This window comes from Myotis daubentonii, chromosome 7 (genome assembly GCF_963259705.1).
Source record: "Myotis daubentonii chromosome 7, mMyoDau2.1, whole genome shotgun sequence".
Taxonomy (NCBI): Eukaryota; Metazoa; Chordata; class Mammalia; order Chiroptera; family Vespertilionidae; genus Myotis; species Myotis daubentonii.
Genome location: NC_081846.1, coordinates 35,305,443 through 35,315,016, shown reverse-complemented (window position 1 = coordinate 35,315,016; position 9,574 = coordinate 35,305,443). Strand labels below are relative to the sequence as shown.

The 9,574-nt window shown below is 51.7% G+C and overlaps 1 protein-coding gene across 41 annotated transcripts in view; it reads right to left on the bottom strand.

Moving 5' to 3' along the window:
- LRRFIP1 (LRR binding FLII interacting protein 1) overlaps positions 1-9,574 on the bottom strand; it is a 114,955-nt gene that overhangs the window by 87,349 nt on the left and 18,032 nt on the right. The window lies entirely within an intron of this gene.

Sequence of the window (9,574 nt, the reverse complement as noted above, 5' to 3'; positions counted from 1 at the left end):
GCTTAAAACAAAGTACGTAGGGTTACAAAGGAAATGGATCATCCTGAAACACATTATCAAGATACATCTTCAAATCGTGATATCCCGTATCCATCAGAGGCCAGTCAGGGAAAAAGATAGTGCACCGGTTATGTTAACACAAGTTATTTATTTATTTATATGTTTTTATTGATTTCAGAGAGGAAGGGAGAGGGAAAGAGAGATAGAAACACCAATGATGAGAGAGAATCATTGATTGGCTGCCTCCATTGATTGAGCCTGAAACCCAGACATGTGCCATGACCGGGAATCCAACTGTGACCTCCTCGTTCATAGGTGGAGGCTCAACCATGAGCCACACTGGCTGGACAAGAGAAGTAATTTAATACAGGGACCCACTACACGGGCTGGATGGCTGAGCAGGCAAAGGGGACTCAGGAGACACAGAGGTGGAAGTGCGGGAACACCTAGGCTAGGGCTGGGATGTGGTACCTGGCGGGGGTGGGGGAGGGACAGCTCTGACAGGCTGCAGGATGGTGGTGGTTTCTGAGTGAGTGGAAAACACTAGAAACAGAACCAGCTGCAGCTGCCGGGGTGAGGAGCGTTGCTGGGGTGATGCTCCCAGAAACAGGAAGCAGACAGGGAGGGGCAGGCTCTTTCCCCTCTCTCCCCCACCGCCTCCCCTGAGCCTGCTGGCTCAGCCAGCGGAGAGGAGGTGTGCCCCGCTTCGGCCCGGCATCTCAGGGATGGGCACGACAGGAGGGCCTGGAGGGGCACCAGGTTAGAACCAACACACGTATGTGTCTTTATTCATGCGTTAGGCAAGGGCTCACACCTGCTGTAACACCGACACAGTGACGTCCCCGCTGTCTGCGACCACTGTGACGTGTCATGAAAATACCCGGGGTTTCTATTGGTGACAAAGTCGCACATACTCTAACCCCACTGCAGTTTCTGGCCCACATTCATAATTGGTGAAAATGCTGCTTTTTTCCCTATCCAAGTCCAGGGAGCACAGGAAAGCTAACCCAAGGCCCTGCCTTTGCACATACCTCCCATTTAACGGACACCGCAGACACTTCTGCGTGGATCATATTTGTTCTACTTCCGAATGCCACAGTAAATAGACAACACACACGCTGGCCCATACTCAGGGGGCACATGTGAGGGCCCCTGGGTGGTCTTCAGAGCTCCCTGGGCTCTATCAGACCCACCCTTGTCCATGACCTATGCATCCCTGAGCCCCACAGCTCTATTTCTAATCCTGGCTTCTCTGAGCTTCAGCCCACCTCCAGCAGGACATCTCTGCCTGCAATTCCCACAGGCATCTCCTCCTCCACAACTCCAAACACAACTCCAGTCGCCCCCTGGAGTCTGTCTCCTGCACTTCCCCCCAAGGTTTTAACATCAGTGCCTCCCCGCCCTCATCTGCGAGGCAAGCACAGTAAGAGCTGGAGGTGTTGCTGTAAGGACCGGTGAGACCATACTGCAGGGCGCACAGCACAGGGCCGTGGCTTCAGCCAATGCTGCCCGTGCCACGGCTGGCCCTCTTCTTAGACAACGCTCCTCCTCCCTTCCCCTCAACTCTCCATACAGCCGACGTCTCTTTCTATTTTTTTTTTTTTTTTTGGCCAATTCTCACTTGAGAACATTTTTTCCATTGATTTTTAGAGTGGAAGAGAGGGAGGGAGGGAGAGAGGGGGAGAAAGACAGAGAGAGCAAGAGAGAGAGAGAGAGAGAGAGAGAGAGAGAGAGAGAGATACATCTATTGGTTGCCTCCTGCACATGCCCTGACCAGGGTTGGGGATTGAGCCTGCAACCAACATATGACCAGAATTGAACCCGGGACCCTTCAGTCCTTGGGCTGGCGCTCTATCCACTGAACCACACCAGTTAGGGCTGACGTCCTCTCTTAAAAGAACCTCAGAGAACCCCCTTGGCACTGACTACTATTAGGCCACATGTCTCCTCAGAATGATTAGAATGATCCCTAACAGTCACCCCCAGTCCCCTTATTGCTGCTGGTGTAATCTCATTCATTCATTCATTCATTCGCTCATACATTCATCCTGATCGCCCCTAACCACCTCTGCCTTAGCCCTTGACACCGTGGCTTTGTCCAGAAGGAGGACCGGACTACTGGAAGATGTCCGGTTGACCCGGCCTAATTAGCATATAACCCTTTTATTTGTATAGATAAGTGCCATGACATAAAATAGAAATATCCCCACACCGTGCCAGGCAAGGGGAGCACAGACAGCAAACAGGGAAATGAGGAGAGGGAGGGGACAAGGTGAGGCCTCTGTGTGAACCCTTTCAAAGCACCCCGCTGAGCATGGGGTAGAGGCCCAGGTGCTCCGAAGTGTCCACCAGCTCTTCTACACCTGGCCCTGGAGTCCGGCCCCTGCCGGAAGCTGGTGCATCCTTGCTGCTTGACACAGTCGCTGCAGGGAAGAAACACCTGCACAGCATATGTTTCAAGATACCTGGCATATATGACATACTATTCTTAATATGTTTGCTCCCCTTCTTTGCTCTGTGTGTTTTAACCAAGGTCACCTCTCCGAGAAAGGTTGTTTCCCCAGGTAGGGATTTTCCCTGAAGTTAGGGAGGGAATAAAACCCCTTAACTAAGTGCCAGGCGGGTAGTTAATCACTTTAACTACGAATAATCATGCTTAAGCTACATAATCTTTACTCCCTGGAATGGAGATAAGAAACGCCCTAACCTTTGGAATAGAAATTGACAGGATTAAAATCAACTGGTATAAATACAGATGCAACAAGACAATAAAACACAGAACCTGGCGACCGAACCTGGCTGGAGAACCTGGCTGGAGAACCTAGCGAGAGAACATGGCTACAGAACCTGGCTGGAGAACCTAGCAAGAGAACATGGCTACAGAACCTGGCTGGAGAACCTAGCGAGAGAACATGGCTACAGAACCTGGCTGGAGATCCTACACAGAACCTGGCTGGAGATCCTGGCTAGAACCTGGCTAGAGAACCCAACTATGCGGATCAACTGAATGCTGCCTCTGTGTCCATCATTCTTCGCCGACTCTGTCCACACCTTTGGGAACCCCTGGACCTGGTGGGGCTGGACCCCAACAGGCCCCCAGCCCTCCCACCTCCATCCACAATTCCCCCTCTGCCCCGCCAGCTGGGTTATAGCCAGTTGCTCTTACTGGGCCGTTTCAGACTTTCTCCTCTCCTCTGTGCAAAACCCAACTGGCAAATTGTCCTCAGAGTATGCATTACTTTTCCCTTTCAGAGTTCCAACCATCCACCCCCCATTGTCGACTGTCCAAGAACTCAGGAAGCCTACTCCTCCCAGCTGGGCTTCGTTAGACGATTCCTTGTCTCATATTCAATCTGTCCAGACGCTCCTCACCGCTGCCAGGAGCTGACTTGGGCTGACTCCGGGCAGTGACTGTGAGGCTGCGAGTCAGATGGACACGCCTCACATGGGTGGCAGTTAAGGCAGCCCGGTAGGCTTCTGCTCGCTGGCCACTGTTTGGGCCAGTCCCCGTTTAAGGAGACGATCGTGTTGTCTGTGGAAGAGTGGAATGTGTTGGAGGGTTTACCCAGGGCGGAGTCATCATGTGGTCCCCCTAACTCCAGCTTCCAGCTCTCCTTCTGCTCAGCACTCGGCCGGCTTCCACATCTTCTAAGACGAAGTGTGGAGAACCTATTTTAGGGGCACAGGCACCAAGCTAGGCGATGAGAAAAATATGTACAACAGCTATGAAAAGGGTTAATGTGTTATCCATAGTCACTGAAAAAATAAATGCTAACACTCCAAGATATGTTTCCACAATTTGAAAAAGAACTTCAAAACATAAGAATCGGCCCTGGCCAGGTGTCTCACCCATACCCCTAAAGGGGGCGGGTTCGAGTCCCAGTCAGGTCCCATACTTAGGTTGTGGGTTCGGTCCCTGGTTGGGACATGGGTGGGAGGCAACGATGTTTCTCTCTCACATTCATGCTTCTCTGTTCCTCTCTCACTAGATCAATAAAAACATATCCTCAGGTGAGGATAGAAAGCAAGCAAGAAAGAGCCACCAGTTTTGCGCTATCCAACTGAGAAAGGCTGAGACGAATCACAGCCTCACCTGTGGTGGGAAGGACACCAGGAGGCGAGTGAGACTGATACTGCCGCTCAGGAGAGCCACCTGGAGGCAAGCAGCGGGTTCCGCACGCTCATACTTCACATTTACATTTTGCCTGAGAAGCGGGACTCAGAGGGGATAAAACACCCAGCAGCTGGGACTGCCTAACAGCTGGAAAAGCAGCCTGCACCAGGAGTGACGGTGATCGCTGCTCCTGGGACAGCCGCTCCGAGTGCAGACCAGCACGTGCTTGACCCAGGGGTGGGCCGACCCCAGAGCTAGCCCTGCACCAGGCTCTGCACCCAGTACAATGTCCGGACACGTTGTTTAATTCTTACAACGAGCCGTGGATTAGGGCCCTTTTCCAAGTAAGGACATTGAGTCACAAGAAGGCGCAATAGCCTGCCCCAAGTCGTGTGGCTGGAACCCTGCGGCATCTCCACGGGAGGCTGGGGGCTCCTGGGTGTCATGAACCAAAGACACTCGGGGTCAGGGGTCATTGGAGCAGGACTGAGTTGTCATGGAAACTCTCAGCATTTACCATCCAAAGACTGTCAGAGGCAGTCAGAGGACATTTGGAATGACTTATATAAAATGATATTTGCTCAAAATTTAAAAATTCAAACAGAAAATTTGCCCCAAGGCATGCCAGTGCTGACCACAGTCTGAGGTCCTTTGAACAATGAAGAGCGGCTATCCCAGGCTGGGGGCTCCTGCGTCCTCCCTGAGCTGGTCCAGCCCAGCCCAGCCCAGCCCAGCGGAGAATGTCTAACAGCCTCCACAAACCCACAGCGACGCGGTTCCATGTGTCCAGCCTTCCAGTTAAGCACGTTTATGGAGAGCAGTCTCATGGCTGCAGTGCCTCCTGGAAGCGCCACGGCAGGGAGCGAGTTTCTCAGAATAAAACTCCCACTTAAATGTTGTGCTGAGCCCGGCCCGTGTGCTCTGCTCCGCGGTTGAGTGTCGACCTATGAATCAGGAGGTCATGGTTTGATTCCCAGTCAGAGCACATGCCCGGGTTCTGGGCTTGATCCCTAGTAGGGGGCGTGCAGGAGGCAGCTGATCAATGATTCTCAGCATTGATGTTTCTATCTCTCTCTCCCTCTCCCTTCCTCTATGAAATCAATAAAAAATATTAAAAATATATATTAAAAATAAATATTGTGCTGATAATAAATGAAGCACCCAATGAAGATATTTGGCTCGTAGCTACTTCTGGGAGCCAACTCATCCTCATGTGAAGCTCAGATGCCCACCCGGCCGGCTTTCTAATTAAAAGCCGGGGGAGTTGGGATCCCTATGTTTTGAAGGTTACACGTTATTTCATTTATATGTGTTTTGTTCAAAATCTCAGGCTCCTAAAGTTATTGTAAGGTATAAAGACATCAGGAGAACAATTCACTCCAGTCAATAAGAAAATCAGCATTTTTTTCATTTTATAAAATATAAATTACTGTTGTATTTTACCTTAACATTGCTATGAAACTCTGAGACCTCAGTCTTGTCAACTCCGGGAGCTGGAGCCACGCCCTTCCTGGTTCGCAGAAGGGCCACAGAGCGCGAGCAGTTTACTCCACAAGCAGAGAAGCGGGCTGCTTCCCAGGGAGGAAGAAGCTCATTTAAATGTGTCATGGGTCACTCAGATCATAAACACTCAAGGTGAGAAACTCCACCATCAGAGTCAGCACAGCGCCCTGGGCGGGGATAAGCGCCTCCCCACTTCCCCGCTCCCCCCCCCCCCCACGTCAGCTTTATGAACCAGGTTCCTGGCCATGAGGCTCTGCGATGCGCTGGAAAACAAGGCGAGGAGGCGGGCATCAGTCTGCGCCAGGCTTCCCAGCGCTCGCAGCCTGGAGCCCAGCCGTCCCCTTCCAGCGACGACCACAGACGCACGCAGATGACTAAAGGGGTCTGTCCTCATATCACTACAGCAGAGGAGACGCGGGCTGAGTACATAGACTGGCAAACGTAGAGAGAATACCACCCAGCCGTTGCGGACATTTGGAATGACTTATATAAAAGGATATTCGCTCAAAATTGAAAAATTCAATCAAAATTTCAAAGAAGGCAGCAAAACACACCTCCAGAGACCAGACTCTCACACCTTCGAGAGGAAGTCCATTTTAGAGCAGCGTTCCTTTCTGGAAAGTTCCTTTCCATGTAGAATAAAGCCCTGTCTCCTTGGAGCCTCTGCCCTCACGCAGAATATCACTTGCTTCTTCCAATGAGGCATCCAAGCCCCGGAGCCCACTGCCTCCTCTCCGGGCCCCTGGGCCTCAGGTGCCGGCTCCACGGAAGTGTCGTTACGGGGAGCGTCCACCCTGGCACCCGGGTGCCTGGTGTCCAAGGCCAGCTCAGCCACTTACTTTCCAGCCAGTGACCTCTGGGTCTGTTGGCTCCCCACCCAACACACACACCCCCATTTCAGGGTAGCATTGGGAAGATGAAAGCAAAAGGCCTGGCCTGTAACGAGTACTCAGTAAATTCCAGTCACCCTTGAACAAGGGTTTCGGCTCCCAGAACAGCCGTCTCGCCTTGAAGTGGTCTTGCTGGGACGGTGGAGTCCAGGTGTCCCACAGGAGGTGCCTGAGATGCTGCCCGAAAGAGCAAACAGGTTGGATTCCAGGTGCTTCCCGAGCTCAGGGAAGAACAATCATACCTGCTCCTGGGAGTCAGCCGCAGCATGGAGCCCCGACAGCAGTGATCAGCAAGAGCTGTGGTGGCCGGACGATGCACACGAGCAAATGGAACCACACCCGAGAGAACCATGGTCTCTGCCGTGAGCCCAGCCCCAACCTGGGGCCCTTCCCCAGCCCGCTGTCCTTTCAGTCTATGTGGTCCCTCCCCCTCCCCGTCCACGATGGCACCGAAACTAAAACTGCTCCGTCTGAGCCACCGGGGCCTACTGTCCCGTCCCCAAGGCTCCAGCGACTTCTCTACTGGAGTCCCTTTGGGTCTCTCTGCTGCCTGCGACACTGCCCACCTCCGTCCCCAGCCTGGGGACTCCCCGCCCTGGCAACACTTCCAGAATGAAACTCAACCCTCCCTGTTCCCCTCCCTGCCTTACCACCAGCTCCCCAGCCTCAATCAGCGGCACCAGGACATGGCGCGGTCCTCCCCAGCCTCGCCATCGGAAGCCGGGAAGTCATGCCGCTCCGTGTTCCGCAGAAGGGCCACAGTCTTCAGCTTTGCTTAAAACCGCAAATTCTAGTCGTTTTTGTTAAACAAGTTCCGGTTGTTAATGCTAACCAATGCACTCTGACCCAGAGGAAAAGAGGTTCCACTATAAATAGCCAGATAGAGAATGGGAGCATAAACTGCCCTAGTTATACGGTATTATTCGCGGATTTCGCTGCAGAACAAACACGTATTTCAGGTCAGTTTATGACATACTGTTACACCTCTTCAAGTACAAGGGAAAGGAAAAAAATTCATTTTGTAGTTGGACCTGAAAAAGGGGCTTAAGAGCACATGACACGTGCCACACATTTCAACCCTGAAAAACGAATCCACACACGTGATGCTTAACGCAGCACCAGGCTGGACCCTGTCCTCCAGAACTCCATGCCCACCCAGAGCCTGTGACCTGGCCTTAGCTGGAAGTGGCCTCTTTGCAGATGCCATCAAGCTAAGCGGAGGTCACACCACAGTAGGGTGGGCCATCGTCCGATGACCGGTGTCCTTCTAAGAAGAGGAAGTGTGGAGAGAGACACAGAGAGAACGCGCTGTGAAGGCACAGGTTTTGGGCGCCCACCAGGAGCGAGGAGAGGCACAGCACAGTCTTCCTCGGCGCCTCCTGAAGGAACCACCCTGCCGACACCTGGATTTTGGACTTCCGGACTCCAGAACGGTGAGAGAATAGTGCATCTCAGTTGTTTTAGGCCCCCTGGTATGTGGCAACTTATTACGGCGGCCTCAGAAACCAATGCAAACACGCTGTCATGTGTCACCCGAGGCACACCGTCCGCGGCCACATCTGACGTTGTGCCCAAGGGGTCTGGGTGACTCCTATTCTGGGCTGCACAGGTGCCTGGGGCAGGTGGTGGGCTGAGCAAACCGGAGAAGGCGGTCGTCTTTCTTCCCGCAGCTGTCCCTGGGCACAGTGCTCAACCCTCCACCCCCATTAATTTGCCCTTTTTGGAATTTCCTGGTTATTATTGCTTATTAACTTTTCCATATAAAATTCAGAACCAAGTGGTCTAGTACCAAAAGAAATCATTTTGCTATTTTTACTGGGGCTTGCATTATGTTGGCTAACGTCGGAAGGCTTGGTATTTTAAAAAAATATATATACTTTATTGATTTTTTACAGAGAGGAAGGGAGAGGGATAGAGAGTTAGAAACATCAATGAGAGAGAAACATCGATCAGCTGCCTCCTGCACGCCCCCCTGGGAATGTGCCTGCAACCAAGGTACTTGCCCTTGACCAGAATCGAACCTGGGACCCTTGAGTCCGCAGGCTGATGCTCTATCCACTGAGCCAAACCAGCTAGGGCAAGGCTTGGTATTTTTATAATGGTAAGTCACCCTATCCAAGAACATGGTATGCCCTCCCCGCTGGTGAGATCTTTGGTGTCTCTATGTACTGTTTTAAAATTTGCTTCACATGAACTGCACTCCTTATTAACCTTATTCCTTGGTATTTTATGTATTTTGCAGCTATTAAAAATGGGGCATCTCTTCCATTTTATCTTCTAACTGGTTGGGGCATGAACACAGGGCGGCCACTGGTTTCTGAGCGTACAGAGGCCACCTTGCTGAGCTCCTGCCTTGCCCGCAGTGGTTTCCCAGATCACATCATGCAGTGAAACGTGCTGTGAGTCCAGCAGGCCGATCAGCTTCCTTCATTAGTGGGCTTGGCCCACCTGCCCACGCGCTCCCACCGGTTTCAAAGACGGCGGATTAGTAGTTAATTTATGAACCAACGGAATGCCATTTAGCGCTCAACAGTGTGGATTTTAGTCCTCTACGTCACCATGATTTCAGCATCTTAGAAAAATTGCAAACATCGATGTTCCTTTTAAACATAAAAATCCTCTCCATGAAAACATGACGGATGCTGAGTCCTCTCAAATAAAAAGTAAACCAACATCACTGTAACCTCTTGTTATGCAACTGCAATTTCAAAAATTAGTTTTGGTGGTTATGCCCTAGAAGAGTAGTTTGTATGTAGATTTATACATAAAAAATGCTTTTCAAAGTAACTGAGATGCATGAGCCGCACCCACGGCCCTGAGCCTCTCAGACTGAGGGACCCTTGAGAGGGAGGCCACCATGTGCTGCGTTCAAATTAGTGGTTCACAGTGTAAAAGAAAAACCAGCATTAGGACATGTTCTGGCCCTTGCTGGTTTGGCTCAGTGGATGGAGCGTCGGCCTGCGGACTGAAGGGTACCAGGTTTGATTCTGGTCAAGGGCACATGCCCCGCTTGCAGGCTTGATCTCCAGTAGGGGGCGTGCAGGAGGCAGCCGATCAACGATTCTCT